Raw genomic sequence first — 17,268 nt, forward strand, 5'->3', positions numbered from 1 at the left:
TGCTGCGGAAGAGTCTGTGTTGTGTGAGACTAGGGCTGAAAAGCGGAAGGTCTCCCCTCTGCCATAGCTTCGTATAGGTTAACCATAGGGTTGCCAGCCTCCAGGTGGGGCGTGGAGATCTCCCGGAATTGCAACAGATCCCCAGAGGCTGCTTTGAAGGGTGGACTCTGGTATTATACTCTGTTTAGCCGTTTTTGGCTAGGGCAGCTTTCAGACTGTCGGCCCTGAACAACCCTTAGCACTGTGTAACTTACCACGCTTGTGTTTCATCCTTCCTCTAAGAAGATCGGGGTGAAACTGGTAGGGTCATCACGTCTTAGTCTCAAGAGAACACTGTGTGACAAGTTAAGGCCATAAGCAGGTCCTTGATTTTATCTCCAGCTTGGAACAACTTCACATACCATACACAACACTTGGACATCTGTCCTCTTGAATGTTTGTCTGTAGAAACAGGCACGTGTACAATAATCATACGTGATTATCTACCTTGGGATAGTTGTTCTCAGACAGTGTGGGATAGTAGTTAAAACACCTGACTAGGATCTGAGAGACCCAGGTTCAAATCCTCACACTGCCATTGAAGCTCACTGACTGGCTGTGTGCCAGTCACATGTTTTCAGCCTAACCTACCTAATAAGATTGTTGCTTTAAGAATAAAATGGAGGAGAGGAGAATATTGTAAGCTGCTTTGGGTCCCCATGGGAGAGAAAGGCAATGTATAAATAGCAAAACAATATAAATGCATTTTTCATATTCTTCACTAGGTGGAAATTAACTATGTGAGGCACAGTAATAAAGCTTTCTGCTTATTATTTTGTTTTTAATTACTTTCAGCTCTATTCAGGATCTTATACTTGTGTTGAGGTTTAGTTCAAGTGATATTTCCACCTTTACTCAGTCAGTTTTGTTGTAAGGGTGTTAAACAGAACTGGAAAGGTCAGTGAGGTGTGGTAACTCAGTACTTAGAGCACTTGAGTACATTCCTAAATGTTGTATCATTCTTCATAGTTGCCTGCAAACTGCCCAGATTGCTATGCCTTATCACTCTGCTCTGAAGCATGATTTTTTAAAACCAAAAAGACACATTTAAAGTTCAGGTTAAGCAAGGAGACCTGTGACCCTGGGCTGAGCAGAACTGCCAGAAAAATATAAAAATAAGATTTGTAGTTCTAGTATGTGTCTTGCCAATCTGCACAAATAGTCTCTTTTAGCTATCTACCTTTTTAAAAAATCTTGTCCTGCCACCAAGGAATTCAGAGAACTGGTTGGTCTCCCCCCCCTCACTTTTGTCCTCACAACAACCCTGTGAGGTAAGTTAGGCTGTGCAAGAGTGACTCATCCAAGGTCATGCAATTAGTTTCATGCCTGAGTGGAAATTTGAATCATTCCCTCAGATCTTTGTCTAAAAGTTCAATCCAAAGCAGAGTTATACCCTTCTAAGTCAATTGGAAATCAATCAGCTTAGATGGCTGTAACTGTTTAGGATTGTACTGCAACACTCTGTCCACTAACATACATAGAATAATGTTTTGCATGAGCAAGAGGATTCATAGTGGTTGACTTCTTGTTCTTTTTTCTTTTGCTTGTGATTTTAATATAAACTTTTGCTTGTTTTTAATGTATTATGAATAATATATTTATGTATGTTGTAGAATATAGTCTTCATTTTAAAGGTGCTCCTCTAAGTAATTAAAGAAGTTGTTCAGCTTCATAAGTGTAGTAGTCAGAATTTGCTTGTGTTTTACATAGATGATCTGGCAAGTTTCATAGTTCTTTAGAGCTGGTGTTTAGTTCATATTAAGAGCCTGCAAAAGGACACTGAATAGTTTTTCCTATTCTGCCTCTGCCCCATGTATTTGATACTATTCCTAAATTCCTACTACCATCAAAGTTTCCAAAAGATCACTTTTCCTTTGCCTAAATAAAGTAGTCCTGTTGGGAGTAGGTTGAGGTTCAGAGATAATGTGTAACTAAGTATGCATGGCCAAGGAGATTTTGAACTTATATTTCTTGAACAGCAATGCCTTATTCTTCCCACAAGATTTCACATGGCGAACAACTGGCAAAACATAGGAGACTTCCCCCAAAGCAGTTTGTCATTGTGTGGTGCTGCTCTGTTCAAATTTTAAAAGTCAAAACAATCGCTGGATGTGTCTGAAGTTAATCTGAGTCCAAGCCACAGAATTTGTCTTGCTTCCTCAAACTTTGCTAGACTTGCACATTGACATATTTAGAATATATGTTAGTGATTGCGCTGGTTGTGCTGATAGAAGCATTTAATTTGGAAGCTTGTTTTTTGGGGGAAATGGGATCAGTTAATTTGCCATACTTGTCTTGTGCCCTGAAATTTAAGTCTTAATAGTACTTGCACATTAATTCTCATTTTCCCTCTCTATAGAGAGAAGAGAGGCAACTGGCTAGAAATTTATATATGTTGTTTGTTTATTTAGTGCAGAATGAGCAGATACCAGGCAACTGTGCATAAGTTCTTTGGTGCTTAAAAGACTTCATCTCCTTGCATCTGTAACATTCTTGAGAAGCAGTTTAAGAATTAAGAAAATGGTAAGTGAATTTTCTAGTTTCAGAGGGATAAGGCACAAGAATATGGTAAGAATTCCAAGTGTTGCTGAACTTTCAATGTTCTGAGTATTGTGGAAATATTGGGTGGTATCCAAAACAACACAAGTGGAATTCTACTCATGTGATGGGATTTTTCTGCCAATGGGACCCTTCCTGCTGAAGCTTCTTGTTGTTATTGAAAAGTGTATGGAAGCTGTCATGAAGTATTGAATCTGGGAGCTGAGCCTCTGCTTTATTCTCTGAACTCTCTTCCTCAAAACTCATGGGCATGATGAACACCAAGCAGCTTCATCAGCCTCTAGCTTCTCTGCCAAATTGGTCACTGCCCATCGCTGATTCCAGTACATTTTTCCTTTTTATCAGGGGACTTTCCTCATGCCACAAACCTGCCCCTGTGTGAAGTACATGGGTTCTGTGCCTTGTATTGCTCCCACTTTATTTGTAGACCCTGCTAATCTCTCCCTGTTTCTCAACGTTACTAGCTCTGAAGCCTGTGCTCACACTGACCTCACTTAGCTTTTCATCTTCAAGTACGTACATTAAGATGCTTAGCATGTCTTTATTTCTTGGGAAGAGCATCCAGAATCATGGAGTCTGCTTTACTGCCTGATCCTTTAGGGGTTAACTACCCATTTAGGGGGTCATTGAGCCCCCACCCAAGGCAAAGCAAAGCCAAATACATAAACCTATGTTGCTTAAGACCAGTTTGTCTTGTAAACTGCTATCTTTAAAAAAATGCTAAACCCTATAGTTTTAATTCATGGTGTTATAATTGCCTAGCAGAGAGACTTTAGAATCACAATAGTTAAAACATGCTATTTATATTTTAAATTGACTTCTTACAGTAAAAGGTAATTCTCTTAGTTCTGTTTTAAGCATTCCCAATACCATTTATTTAATTGTTTAATGCATCTCTACTGTAGTATATTATTTTGAAAACAAGCTGGAGTTTTACATGTGTTTAAATTTTCCTCATCAAAATCAGTGGGACTGAAAATAATTAATTTTGTCTGGATCATGTCCTGTGTATATTTTTACACTGCATATTATAGTATATCCACGTTCTTTTTGCCTGACTGTACTGAAGATATAATAGAAACAAGAGCCAGTTTGGTGTAGTGGTTAAGAGTGCGGAACTCTAATCTAGAGAACCAGGTTTGATTCCCCACTCTTCCACTTGAAGGTCAGCTGGGTGACCTTGGGTCAGTCCCAGCTCTCTTGGAGCTCTCTCACCCACCCACCTCACAGGGTGTTTTGTTGTGGGGATGATAACAAAATACTTTGTAAACCGCTCTGAGTGAGCATTAAGTTGTCCTGAAGGGTGGTATATAAATCAAATGTTATTATTATTAATGTTAGCAACTGTTCAAAACAGGAAATGCTGCCTTGTACTACTTTTAAGTTAAATATTGGATGCAAAGAATATCAGTGTTAGACTCATTTGTATATTCATAGCTAACAGTTTAAACCTGAATTGTGTGTTTGAAAGAGTATTTTTTATAGCTAGAAGGGCAGGATCATCACTGTACATTAAGCATTAGATTGAAATCTACATGTGTTCAGAGAAGCGGATAAACATTTTTTTTAAAGAAAATCTTATCCAGAAGAAAAGTATTTTGGTGTTTGTTGCTGAAAGAAGTAATTTGTTTACTGAACCTTTGTCACAGCTTTCAAGAACATTTTTTTAGCCTTCAGTTTAATCATTAGGAAATCAGCAAGGATTCCAGCAGTCCATCTTTAAAAATATAATTTTAAAAATGTAACAGGAATTTAAGAGGTAATAGTCAACAAGATGAAACTGAAGAAAGGAGCTCTGACTGTCAATAACTTACACCCTGAAAATCTTGTTGGTCTCTAAAGTGCCACTGGACTCAAATCGTGCAACTGAAACTCAAGTATTTGCAAGTTAAATATTAAATGCCAACAGAAAACCATGGCATCTTTGGGGGAAAATGAACATGGTTGGTATAAGAGTATGTAAGCACCTGAGCTATTACTATGTTTTCATCATAAAGAAATAAAAAATATTCTCAGTGCTATAGAGAGCAAATATACTTACCAAACCAAATATTTTGTCATGTAAGATAATAGCAGGATTGCCATCTGTTACCCAGACAACTAGATATTCCCCCTTTAAATCTATGGTTGAGACAAGACAAAAGGTAGCCTCCATTGATCTTCCACATCTCCTCCTGCCCATTCCCTCCACGGTACATGAAGACCTCATCACTGCAACAGCAGGTGAGGGGAGCAGCGTGCTACAGGACTACAGCAAAAATAGGCAGAAAGAGTCAGCTGCCTTTTCTCCTGCTTTAAAGGGCAGACACCAAAGTAGGAGTTGACAGTTTCCAAAAATAGTGGCCTAATTTTAAAAATAAATTTATAATGTTGATCTACATAGCATGTTATATGACTGAAAGTATAACCTACAGCTCTCGGTAGTTTTAAATTAGTTTCTCCTACAGATTATGAAATAGCCAGCTATTCTCTCTGTGTGTTTTAATTTTTTTCCCCTTGATCCTACATGGGAATTCACATGCGCTCAGTGCTGGCAACCACTGGAAATGGAAATGGCTAGCAGGCTCAAATATACCTTCCCTACTCCTCCTGCACGAATTCTCTGCTTCTTTGCATTGTCAGATTTGACCATGGATTATCAGTACATATGCACTAATACTAATTTAAGTTAGCTTTTGACCAAAGTTTGACCCTGGACCCATTCCAATCCAGCTTCCGGCCCGGTCATGGTACAGAGACAGTTCTGGTCGTCCTAACAGATGATTTGCGGTGACTCTTGGATCAGGGCGAGTCAACCATGATCTTTTGGCTCACTGCCTCTCCACTGTAGGGATCCGTGGGACAGCCCTGCAATGGCTGAGCTCCTTTTTCCATGGTTGGGGACAGAGGGTGGCACTAGGCGAACAGTTGTCTGCCCACTATTCTTTGGTGTGCAGCATTCCTCAGGGGGCAATTCTTTCCCAAAGTTATTTAACATCTATATGTGTCCCCTTGCCCAGGTGTTTCGTAGCTTTGGGCTGGTCTGTCACCAGTATGCTGATGACACCCAGCTCTGTCTGTTGATAGGCGGCCAGTGAGATGTTGCCCTGGACTCTTTGGCCTCGTACCTGGAAGCTGTGGCAGAATGGTTGTGTCAGAGTCACCTGAAGTTGGATCCCCAGAAGACAGGTTCTGTATGTGGGTTGTGGGGTGATGGAATTGGGAATCTGGCTCCCAGCCCTCAATGGAGTGCAGCTGCACTCAGTGAAAAGCCTGGGTGTGCTCCAGGCTGCCACACTTTCGTCCATGATGAAGAACCTGGGTGTGCTCCTGGATGCCACACTTCCTGGATGCCAGTTTTGTGTAGTGGTTAAGAGCACGGGACTCTAATCTGGAGAACTGGGTTTGATTCCTCACTTCTCCACTTGAAGGCAGCTGGGTGACCTTGGGTCAGTCACAGCTTCTAGCTCTCTCAGCCTCACCCACCTCACAGGGTGTTTTGTTATGGGGATAATAATCACATACTTTGTAAATCACTCTGAGTGGGTGTTAAGTCATCCTGAAGGGTGGTATATAAATCAAACATTATTATTCTATGGAGGCCCAGATTTGCATTTGCCAGCTGTTGCCAGATCTGCATTTTTTCATCTTCGGCAGGTCAGGCAATTGGTGCCCTATCTTTTGCCCGAGGACCTAGCTTCAGTAATCCATGCAACAGTCACTTCTAGACTGGACTACTGCAACTCATTCTACTCTGGGCCACCTTTGGGCTTCACCCAGAAGTTACGGCTAGTTCAGAATGCAGCAGCATGCATCCTTACAGGGACTCCGTTTAGGGTGCACATCTGTCCTATGTTGTGCCAGCTGCACTGGCTCACAGATCCAGTTCAAGGTACTGGTTTTAGTATTTAAAGCCCTCCACAGACTGGGACCTACATACCTATGGGACTGCCTCTCCCATTATGTTCTCCACAGGGACTTGCACTCTGCGGACAAGCAACTTCTGGTCGTCCCTAGCGCGAGGGACATTTGGCTGGCTTTAACTAGGGTCAGGGCTTTTTCTGCCCTGGCCACAGCCTGGTGGAATGCCCTCCTAGTGGAGATCTGGGCCATATGGGACCTTTTACAGTTCCACAGGATCTACAAGACGGAGATGTTCCACTGGGCCTTTGACTAGGGGCCAGCTTTTGTCTCCCCCTTCTGACCGCTTTTGCAGCCGCCCTGGAGTTACATCATGGTGGTGCCCGTGGTTTATGGTGATTTTGCAGTAGCCTGATTTGTCTAGTGGCACCTGAATTTTATGCTATTTGGATTAATGTGTTAGTAATGTTTTTATTGTATTTCAAGGGTATATTTTGTTGGAAGCCGCCCTGACCTGTTTGTGGGAAGGGCAGGGTATAAGTTGAATAAAATGAAATAAATAAATAAATATGTTTGAAACCAGGATTTGAATATTACTCTGTGTTAGCGGATACACAATTTACACATTGAACAGAATTGATAACTTATTTTCTGCACTGAAGGATGGTTAGGATCAGGTGTTTTTCAAGGGGGGTGGAGAGAGAAAGGAGGAGTGTAATAAAGTAGGGATTTTCAGCATGTTCTACTGTGGAGAGAGAGCAGGCAGATGATATGTAGAGAGGCTATATTAAAGAGATTGAAAGTATGCTCACTATCAGACAATGAGATTGTACATAATGCAATAATCTCATGATGAGAGAAACCACTAACAGAGCTGCACTGTGAGGCAGCTGCGCTAAGTAGCAATTCTCTCTATTGAAAAGTGGAGATGGAAAGAGCATTAGTATCCCAAAATAATCTTCTTCCTCAACCTCTTTCACCCCATGTGTAAAAAAACCCAGAGAAACCGTTCTTAACTTTTTTTCATAAAGATGTTCTTGCTGCTTTTATAAATGCACGTACAACGGGAAAATGGCCATCATTTGAGTATTTGTTGTTGTAGATTGCACTGGGTGCAGACCTTTGGGGTTTGGGAGTGTACTAGATATTTTCTCCGCTCTTGAAAAAGTGGATGTTATGAAATGGGTAGAGTGAGCTGGCTTTCTGTTGGTTGGGGGTGGGTGGGTTGTGCCCTCAGTTTGTAATATCTGACCTGTAGAAAGAAATACAAAAAGGACATTAGAAAATCATTACAGAGACTGTTACACTTACCTGCAAATAATGATGTCTGTCACTTTAAGACTTCACTCCAGCCACTGCAAGAGAAGGAGAGAAAGAAGATACGAGATAATGAATTGTTTTTGTATTGGACTTTTGGAATAATGGCCACCTTTTTATGCCTATAAATATGTATCTGTGGTTCTGATATTTATGGCAGTGTTTGCATTGATGTAATTTTGTAATCATTGGATGAATTGGAGGGAGTTGAATATATGTTGTGATGATTGTAATTTATGTATAGGACTTTGTAGATATTGTCAGACTATGGAATCCCAGTTATCTAGACTTAGTCTCCCCCCTTCTGCAAGAAGCACAAAGTTTCTTGATTCCAAAAGGTTTATTGAAAGACAATGCTCAGGATACAGGTAGCCATATTCCAAGGGCTAGAAAAGCCTTGGCTGAATGAAAGCTTTGTTGAGAATGACACACAAAATGAAAGTAACAATACTTCAGACACCCATTCCCAGCCTCCCCCCTTAGTCCTGTCTAGAGAGCCTGGGAAGGCGAGGATGTCAAGGTCGGCCGGAACGGGTTGATAAGAGAATTCTTCATTCCCATGGATATAGGCGGCCTGGACAGCACCTGGGCCTGGAGGGAGAGAACTAAACAGCTACAGATTATAATATGAGAACATGGCGTAGCTATGGCTCGAGAACTGAACAGCAAACTGGCACTCTGACAGATATGTTTGTATGAGATTTTGTATGAGATATTAATTCACTATCAGCACTTGTCACTTTATAAAAACATACAAGTGATTCTATATACATTTTTGCATATTTTCCTCCTGTGCTGATTGCTGTGCTTTTATAAATGCAGCATTGAATTTCAAGTCTTGAAAGCAACACAATTACTGTAATTCACCTGTTTCTCTGCACAATTATTGTGCAGTCTAGAATAAATGTATACTTTATTGGCCTAATCCTACTTAGAAACCTGAAAAATACTGTTTTAATTTTGACATTTTTGGAAGCGTTTATCTATTTTTACCATAAGACATCTCTTCTAGGTGATATAAATCCTACTTCATGGACTTGCAAATGATATATTTTACAAGTGGGGACCTGCAAGACTTGCTTGCTGTTCCTCAACTGTGCTGCTCCTGCAGGCCTAGCTGATGAAGCAGAAGTACTCAGGCTACAACTCTTCCCCTCCCACAGCAAACTTGCAGGAAAAGGGAATCTCGCTTCCCCCAATGCTTCTCTGCCCTTCCCTTGCTACCCTGCTGCTCCATCTGTCCCCCCACCACCACCATTTTGCAGAGAGTGGTGGGAGGGGGGGCAGTGGTTGCTTCTGCCTTTTCCCTTGTATTCGGGCTTAAGCAGTGTCATCCTTCTCCAGCACTTCATAGTGAGAGGATGGATGCTGTACTTGCATAGATAATGTTCGGCAGGGGTGGGGTTATCACCTCTTTAATTTTTTAAAGATTTCATATTGTTCTGTAAACTCTCCAAGTTTGTAGAAAATTTTTCCCTTTCTGCATGGCCCTGCCTCACAGTTATAATTATCCACAGATGGCACCATATTGAGAATTAAAGGTAATGCTAATGTAAAAGTTCCCATTATTGAACAAAAGAACTTCAGAGAGAGTCTCCAGAATGAAACTGATGAATTAAAAGAGCATGGTTTCCATCCAATAGCACCTTATCTGGTGAAGGGAGTTTACCTCTTGAAAGTTTATACCCTGGACATCTTGTTGGTCTGAAATCTGCAGCAGACCAACACAGCTGTCCACCTGAAACAATCTTGGTGAATTAAGAGTTTATCAAGTGGTTTGACATAATCTCTTCCTGCTGCCTGTGTCCTTCCCTGCCTCCCCTTTTCATTAGCCTAATCTGAATTCAGTGAATGAGAATATAAATTTAGTTTTGGTACATTCAGATCCATAATCAGATTATCATCTTGTGTTTTGCATGAATAGAATAGAAATCTTTCAGTGAGAAATGGCAGATCTCTGAGAGCAAGGTACTCCTAGGATCAGCTGCTTTGCTGCAATTGTATATGCCATTTCAGTTCTGCTGATAACCACAACAAATTTATCAGGCAACACCCATGTAGGTATTTGTGACAGGGTAGGGTGAACAGTGCATTCAGCAAGATGCTGCTCACCTGGCTGGAAGTATTACTTTTTCTTCACTAATTGCAAGGTTAAGATGGAACTCTGCAAACATATTTGAGAAGGTAATATGGAAGGAGGAAGATAAGTCGTATAGCTTCAGTAAAGTGGGTGGTACAAGAACTAACAAGTATATATTGGATGTTAACTTCAGTTAGAAGTTCTGGTATAACATTCTGCAATAATTTAGTTGTGTAAATTATGTAAGACATATTTTTATTTGTATTGTGTCTTTTCAATGGAACGATAAAAGCTAGTAAACACAAGTGGAACAGATCAATGTAAAATGATTACAGTAAACTTTGGAATCATAGCCAACTGATAGAAACACCAGTACCTGATATATTATCTTCTTCTTTGGTTGTCAGTTGGTAGAAATGTGATTTTCTTTTTGAAGTTGATTGCTTGCCAGTCTTATAGCAGTCTTGTCCATCATTTTTGTTCTTCTGCAGCAATTTTATTTTAATTGTATACAAATCTCAAATATATTGCTTCATTCATAAAATGAACCCTAATACATGTCTCTTAAATAAAATTATTTTTCTTGAAAATTGATTCATGTTATACTGATAGATCAGTTTGTTCAAAAAAATTATCTGCTTTTCCATAACTCAGATATAATTTGTCAATTTAACTATTGTTGCCAGATCCCATTCTTGAAATAGCCACAGTATTAGAAATCCTGTTGAGCTGCCAGTAAGCTGCTCACACCTACCTTGCAGCTACTGCCATATGAAATAACTCTTCCTGGCAGACCACAATTCTGTAATTTGTCTTCTGTGATGGAGTAATGTTGTATTCTATGCACAGCACTGAACAAAATGGGCAGTTTGCCGCATTCTTCACTCTGAAGTAACAGGTTCAGTCAGTAAATTAATAGAAGTCTTTTTGCTTCAGTATCGGAGGGTGCACCTTCAGGAAAATTAAACTCCTGTTTCTTGACAGAAAGAGAGGTGTTCCATCATCTTAGCCACAGATGTTCACTTGTTTAAGTGCAGTCCTACATGATTATCTTTTTTCAAGGCAGTCATTTAAGTATTTCTGCTTCATTTTCCTCCATTGTGGAAAAGGATTGGAAAGCTTTTGCTTGCTTCTCATGGATGTTGTGATGCTTAATGTTTTCAAAGTACATCTCAGATGGGTAATTTATGTAAGTGCTAAATGTTGGGGCTTGTGGGACAATTTTCCTAATTATATGAAGGCCTTTTCTTTGGCTTGGCATTTTGTTAAATACCAGGTTTTCAGTTTGTGGGAGGAGAAGGGTACTCTGGATAATCTGTACCTTTTACAAAATGTGCATCTGCATATTTCTGAGTCTTTGAGAAGAGCTTTTACTTGAATTAACTGCTTTACTTTTCAAGAGAGGAATCTTCTCATGCTTTCAAAAGATGGTGATTATATTTCACAACTGTGAAATGCTATCTCTTTGGAATTAGAGTGCCAGAACTAGAAAAACAGTTCAGTTTACTCTGACCTCCTTTGACTCCAGAAGAGCAGCTAATTGACTTTTTGAATTCTCCCTGTTGGCTCTTCATTTTGGGTCAGCTTCATTTTGGGAATGGAAGGCACTTCAACTTATACATGGGGGAGGGGCTACAATTGTCACCAATTTCCCTTCCCCACCTGCAGCAGCCCCCATGTCAATCTCAAGGGAACTACTTTTCAGGAGGCTGTAAGTTGCCAAGCTCCAGGTGGGGCCAGGACATCTCCCAGAATTACAGCAGATTTCCAGACTACAAAGAACCCCTAGATAAGAATGCCTGCTTTGGAGGGTTGACTCCATGGCATTACACTTTGCTGAGGTCTCTCCTGTCCCCATACACCACAGTCCCCAGGCTCCATCCCAAAATCTCCAGGGATTTTCCAAGCTGAAGTTGACAACACTACACAGGGGCAGCAGTTGGGGGGAAGACAAATTCTACTTGTAGTTCTAAGGGTTCTCTTTCCAGTTAGCTGAAATAATTATCTTAAATGATTACAAGAAGCATCGAATACCGATTTGAAGCAGGTAATGAGTGACCTGAATTACAGAATTTTGAATTTGAGACAGTAATTCACTTAATATAGAAAGTAAAATTATAAAATGTTATTATGTGTGATCAAGTTGCTTTCAACGTATGGCAACCTTATGAACTAATGACCTTCAAAACAGCCTATCATTAACTGCCTTGCTCAGGTCTTTGCAAACTAGAAGCCATAGTTTCCTTTGTTGATTCCAGCCATCTCATTTTGGGTTCTTCGTTGGTAAGTGTCTTCATTGTAAAATTTTGAGCATCATGTTGCTTGCATGGTAAATTAATGTGATGGCCCAGTACTTGCTGTAATCTTTGACATCTTGTTTTTTGGAACTGGAATATACATTTAGCATTTCCCATCTGTGGGCCAGCAGGAAAAGGTTCCTGCTGCCTTCCACTTTTCCTAGCATTATTGTCTTTTCCAGTGAGTCTTGACTTCTCATGATGTGTCATGTACAATAGCCTCTGTTTTGTCATTTTAGCTTCTAGGGAAAATTCAAACTTGATTGGATCTAGAACCCACTCATTTGTCTTTTTGGCCATCTGTGGTATCCATAAAACTTCTCCAACACCACATTTCAAATGAATTGATTTTCTGCCTGTCGGCTTCCTTCACTGTCTAACTTTTCCATCCATACATAGTAATGGAGAGTACATAGTGTGGGTTATCTTGATCCACAAAAAGACACCTCTCTCCTTAAGGATCCTATCTAGTTCCTTCATGGTTGCTCTTCCAAGTCTAAGTCTCCTGATTTCTTGATTGTAGCTTCCCCTTTGGTTGACGACTGAACCGAGGAATAGAAAATCTTTAAAAATGTCTTCATTGTTAACCTTAAAATGGCATGATTCTTCAGTAGTCATTATTTCTGTCTTCTTGATGTTCAACTGTAATCCTCCTTTGGCACTTTCCCCTTTAACATTCATCAGTAGTCATTTCAAGTCTTCAGTATTTTCTGCCAGTAATGATCTCTAGCGCCTCTTCCTTTTCTGAATCCAGCTTTCACACCTTTTTTTGTTTCATATATGGTAAGTGTCTTCGTTGTAAAATTTTGAGCATCATGTTGCTTGCATGGTAAATTAATGTGATGACCCAGTACTTGCTGTAATCTTTGACATCTTGTTTTTTGGAACTGGAATATACATTTAGCATTTCCCATCTGTGGGCCATTATTTTTACAAATAGACAAATTGCAGTTGTCACTTTTTTCTCTTCTTGCATTACATATTCCCATTTGAATCTGCAATATTGTGGGCATAGTTTTTTTAACTGAGATTCTCAGATTTTGAAGAGAAATCGCAGGAACCAAACATTTTTCTGTTTAGACATTTTCTGTTTTATCAAATATCTGCTATCTCACTTTGAATCTTACATTTTAAAAGAAATAAAGTACTTGGACAAGATGTGTTTTATATCTTGGCTATCCTCTTGAGAGAGAAAGAGGCTTTCTGAGCCCTTAGTACGGCTGTTTGAGTTCAGTGTATATGTTAAACTTCATAGACAACCTAATGGCTTGGCATGCCTTCTAGAGTTATATGCTTTCCCCAGCTCACTGATCTAAAATGTAGTCCTGATCCTGTTGGGGTGATCACATTCCAGTGAATGTTACCTCCCTGGACAGAGTATATAATTATCCTATTACACTTCAAAGTGCCATCTTCATTAACTACATTGCTCACTTCTCAAGAATACTTCCTGCAAGGCGTGGACCTTCATGACAGTTGATGACCACTAGTATTCTATGAAATAATACTATTTGATTAGATGACTCAGCTGGGTGACTAAATTGTTTCAGTTTATTGTGTGTTCCCAAGAACTTTAGTAAATAGGAGGATAATGGATTTTGAGATGATCGTTTGGGAGAACTGAAATGTTGATAGAGAAACATACACAGGCAGCCCAATCCTAAGGTCTGGCCTGGTGCCTGTACCCGCATGTTAATGTGAAAGTAGCACTGCTCTGCCACTCCCTGTGGATTTTTGTTGGAGATCCACGCTGGCTCATGAGCTCAGCAAGGGGAGACGCAGCCGCTGCGAAGAGCACTCACCCACTGTTCCCCTGACAACCCCGCCAGCAGCAGCCGGCGGTCACACCACTCACCTGACAGGTGCGCAAGAGGCGAGCAGCAGCACAGCCAGTGGACAGGCTGTGATTTCCACTGCCCAGTGACGCTCCCCCCATCAAGGAGCAGGGATCCCTGTCCAGGTGGGGGGGAGCAGAAGTAACATTGAAGGTGCAGGAACCCACCCTCTTGCCCATCCAACCTCCATTTCTGCTCCATTTCTGATGAGGGCCAGGCTGGTGACTGCAGCTCCACTCGCTTGCAAATCCCCCCCCCGCTGCCACGAGAAACAGGTTCCCCCTCCCTGAAAAATGGGACCCAGCACACAGGATCAGCCTCCCATGGTCAAGGAGAGGCAGCTATGTAGAGGTGAGCAGGAACGGGTGCCGCAGCAACTGACAGTGCTACCCAATGGAGACTGTCGGGGAGACTGGAAGGACCATTGGATGTGATGGGAGCAGCCAATGCCCATCAACTTGCTGCAGCTCCATTACACATCACCTCATCGAAAAGGTGTCAGCAGAATGCAGGGTGGACCTCACAAGCCATGCTCCAGTCCCGGGATGATGTTCCCCAGAATAGAATGATGGCCTGTGGGACCAAAGAACCTGCCCTGGGGGCCACCATCCCACTGTTCAGCACAAGATCCCCGGAGTCCATTTCTGGCTCTACAAAGCGCAAATGAGAGAGATGTATGGCCTCACAGGGGAAGAGCCCCCGAGATCTCAGGACATCACTCCATCTCCCCCTCCCAGCAACAACCTTGCTCCCCACATGCAGAAGCCCCCTTCCTGGCTTATTAAATGCCAAGAGAGCTGTTGGAGAATGGGAGTCCTCCGTGGCACCACCACCACCCCCACCAGACACACACAGGCTACACTCCAAGTCCCACCCTCCTGCACGCTGTGAGTCTAAGGGGAGGAAAGCTGGCCAGGGTCGGAGTCTCCAAGGTGCAACTGGACACCTGCTCTTTTGGCCTGCAGAGCCATGCAAAGGCACGGAGCCACGTAGAGCCTCGTTGGAGATATCCTACCGGTCCCAGCACAGAGTCGGAGACCATTCGCTTCAAAGTGTAGAATGGTAGCCCTTCAGGTAAGTGGAGGGGGCCCACTGACATCCAAAGGCAAGCAAACAGACCAGAGGGGGGTTGATGTTCAAAACAACTATGAAAAGGGAAGAGGGTGTCTGGACACGCATCTTTCCAATGCTGACAAGCCAGGCGGGAAGCAAAGCCAGTCTGCACAACAGTCAGAGCCAGGGAATCTATTCCTCATTCTGCCTTCACAGGAGTGAGGCTGAGCTGCAGGCTACCTGGAGAACCACTCCCTGGACTGGACTTGAATGGCAGTTAAGAAGGATCATGGGGGGCTGGAACAGCCATGCTCCTTGGCCTTCCTGACAGGCCATGACCTGCCTGAAAGGGAAACAGACGCATGTGTGGCAAGGGACCCGGTGCTGTGCAAGTCCCAGCCCAGTCTGCTACATTCTGGAGGGGTGTCCATGGGGAGGAGTGGCGGTGGCAGCTCCATTGTCACAGGTGCAGCCAGCAGACAGATGATGCATGCCCCTCCAGCCAGAAATCACTCCTCATCTGCATCAAGATGGTCTAGCCCTGTGAGGGAAACAGTCAAGGGTCTGAGCACCCCCACCAACAGGGAGTTACAAAAACCCAGTCACCCTGACCTGTGGCGGCACTTCCTCCTCTGCTGGGGGGGGGGGGTGCCCAGCTGAGAAGGTCTGAACAGAGCCCCCAAATGGAAAGCTGGAGGCCCCCCACAAATGGCTGTGTTGAGGGCGGTTCCCAGGGCAACTGCCTTCATGACTGGCAGGGGCAGCCACTGCCCCTCCCACCGGTGAGCCTCCCCTGCAGAGGCTGGTGTTCAGGAGGGTGTGAGGGGGCAGCCAGTGCTAACAAGAGAGCCAGGCACCACTGTCCCAGCTCCTCCTTACCTGTCAGAGCACCCTCTCCCCTTCACAAGCCTGGATTCAGGTGTCAGATAACCTGCAAGGAAACTTGGGTGGAGTTTGTTAGTATGACATTCTGGACTAGGCGCTTCTTCCCTTGAGTGAGTGCAAAGTACTCGTTTAGTCCTCAAAGTCCCTCAAGTGCACTCGTTCCCCACCACCGTGAGCAACCTCTCCTGCCTTGCGCTCTAAGTCCATGCAGCTATAAGTCTCTGTGACAGGCAGCTGCCGGGCAGACCCTCCAGCCAGCCCCCAACTTACCTGGGTTCCTGGACACCCCGCCTGGAAATTATATAGAGTGCCTGGTGAGTTGATTGGGCATGTGGGGGGGCTCCACCACCACAAGGATGCACGCAGATAGGTCCTGGTGGTAGTCGTCATCCTGTGTTCTGCCAAGCTGCTTGGGCGGGGCCAGGTGTTGGGATGGTGAGCGCGTTTTCCCCGTACAATGGGTGCCAATGAGCTATGTCACTGTTTTTCGCGACATAACTTCCTGTCACTGCAATGGGCATGCCCAGGCCTGGAGCAGCTTTGGGAGCTGATTAAGTTGCTGCCTGCCCCCACCCCACTCCCTGCTGCCAGCATCGGCACGGGGAAGTATACCTTACTCGCGCCTCCATCCAACCACCTGTACTGACCACCACCAGGCTGCAGCAGGGGTGCACCTCACCTGGCCACTGTGAGGGGGGGTTACGCCCATGTAACTCCGCGTTACGGTGGTGTACCCCTTAGTCTGCTTCCTAAGCACTTCCCCCACCCCCCAGGATTGCACTGTAATTGTAGTATATGTTCCTGAGCCCCTTTTAGTGCACTGAGATCCTTCAGCCATTTGCACTATTTTTGGGCTCATTGCTGTTGAAGTTGTAAAAGAATTAAGCACCTAGCTTTACTTCTTCACATGAGTGGTGGTGGTACAGCAATGGCTTTTTTGCCATCAATTCTTCCCCACTTCCATCAAGATAAGGAGAGAAAAATAGTGTGTATTGCATCAAAATGAGATCAAAAGTTTATATTTATACGTTCCAGCCTTTTTGCTGCTGTCTTTCTTTCCGTTAGCTCTTTGAGCTCTGTACAGGCATATTTGATTCTTATTTTACAAGATATTTTTTGCATCTGTTTGCATAATGAATATTTTTATTGTTGTGATGACTGTTTACCACAAAATCAAAAAACTGAAAATGAGACTAATCTCTTACCACACAAGAACATGTTTAAATCAAATAGTTTGCATATATGGTGTGGTGAAATCACCGTGTGGCAACTATATCAAAAGTAATGCAGGATTTGAGCCTGCAGTAAGAGAAGGCAACAGCATTAGTATGTGTGAAAGGTATGAATGTATTTGTGAAAGGCA

The 17,268-nt window shown here is 42.8% G+C and overlaps 1 protein-coding gene across 2 annotated transcripts in view; it reads left to right on the plus strand.

The window, feature by feature from the left end:
* The window catches only part of CNST (consortin, connexin sorting protein), a 90,672-nt gene that overhangs the window by 246 nt on the left and 73,158 nt on the right, over positions 1-17,268 (plus strand). For both annotated transcript variants that reach the window (XM_054975674.1, XM_054975681.1), the window contains exon 2: positions 2,451-2,562. The gene's annotated coding sequence lies outside the window, so the exon portion shown is untranslated. The remainder of the gene's footprint in view (positions 1-2,450; positions 2,563-17,268) is intronic.

The sequence above is a fragment of the Eublepharis macularius genome, chromosome 1 (genome assembly GCF_028583425.1).
Source record: "Eublepharis macularius isolate TG4126 chromosome 1, MPM_Emac_v1.0, whole genome shotgun sequence".
NCBI lineage: Eukaryota > Metazoa > Chordata > Lepidosauria > Squamata > Eublepharidae > Eublepharis > Eublepharis macularius.